Source organism: Magnolia sinica, chromosome 5 (genome assembly GCF_029962835.1).
Source record: "Magnolia sinica isolate HGM2019 chromosome 5, MsV1, whole genome shotgun sequence".
In the NCBI taxonomy this organism is placed as follows: domain Eukaryota; kingdom Viridiplantae; phylum Streptophyta; class Magnoliopsida; order Magnoliales; family Magnoliaceae; genus Magnolia; species Magnolia sinica.
The window spans coordinates 16137883-16138878 of record NC_080577.1 but is presented as its reverse complement, the minus strand read 5'-3'; the positions used below and the strand labels follow the sequence as shown (position 1 = coordinate 16138878).

The 996-nt window shown below is 41.4% G+C and overlaps 1 non-coding gene across 1 annotated transcript; it reads left to right on the top strand.

Moving 5' to 3' along the window:
• Positions 1-452: 452 nt before the first annotated feature.
• Positions 453-559, top strand: LOC131247617 (small nucleolar RNA R71). The gene has a single exon (XR_009171894.1). It is a non-coding gene; the product is annotated as a small nucleolar RNA R71 (small nucleolar RNA).
• Positions 560-996: the final 437 nt, after the last annotated feature.

Here is a 996-nt window from a genome sequence, read left to right as displayed (position 1 = left end):
TATTGGAGTTAGGTCCAGTAAAAGGTCTTTGATAGTTGTTTACGGCATTGACTTGTTCATTCAACACTCCTCGAAAGGCAGGTATTGTAGGACAGTTTTCAGTTGTGTGAATGTTGCAATCACAGATGCCGCAAACAATTTCATTGACCTTATCCTTCTTTCCTTCCATGGCCTCAACTTTTCTTATGAGCGTAGTCACTTTACACTTGAGATCATCCTCTTCTTTCAAGAGATATAATCCACCTTTCTCCTTTAATTGAGTCGGCCTAGACGTGGTGTTCGACTTTGGGTAATAGTCCCAAGATTGTATTTTTTCAGCCAGACTGTCGAGGTAGTCCCATACCTCGTCGACATCTTTATTGATGAACTCTCCATTACATATTGTCTCGACCATTTAGCGCATGGAAGATGTCAGTCCATCATAGAAAAAAATTGTAATTCGCCACGTTTCAAATCCGTGTTGTGGGCATGAACTGACTAAATCTTTGAACATTTTCCAACATTGGAAGAATGTTTCATCTTCCTTTTGGGCGAAGTTCATGATTGCTTTTCTGAGGGTAATCGTTTTATGATGTGGGAAGAATTTTTTTATGAATTCCCTCTGCATGTCGTTCCATGTGCCAATGGATCTAGGACGCAGTGAATGTAACCACGTCTTAGCTTTCTCTTTTAAGGAAAAAGGAAAGAGTTTCAGCCTAATTGTATCCTCAGATACATTAGGAAAACATAATGTAGCCATAATCTCATCGAACTCTTTCAAATGTAAATATGGACTCTCTGATTCAAGTCCATGGAATTTGGGAAGGAGTTGGATAACTCCTGGCTTGATGTCCATTTGTCTTGTGTTTTAAGGAAAAATCATGCATGAGGGCGTACTCACTCCCGCCGGTTGTAGATAATCTCGTAAAGTACGAGGCGGGGGTGCCTGTTGCACCTCATTCTCATCTTGGGTATCCTCCACCCTGGGTGGAAGTAGAGGAGGTTGGTCTTCAGCCA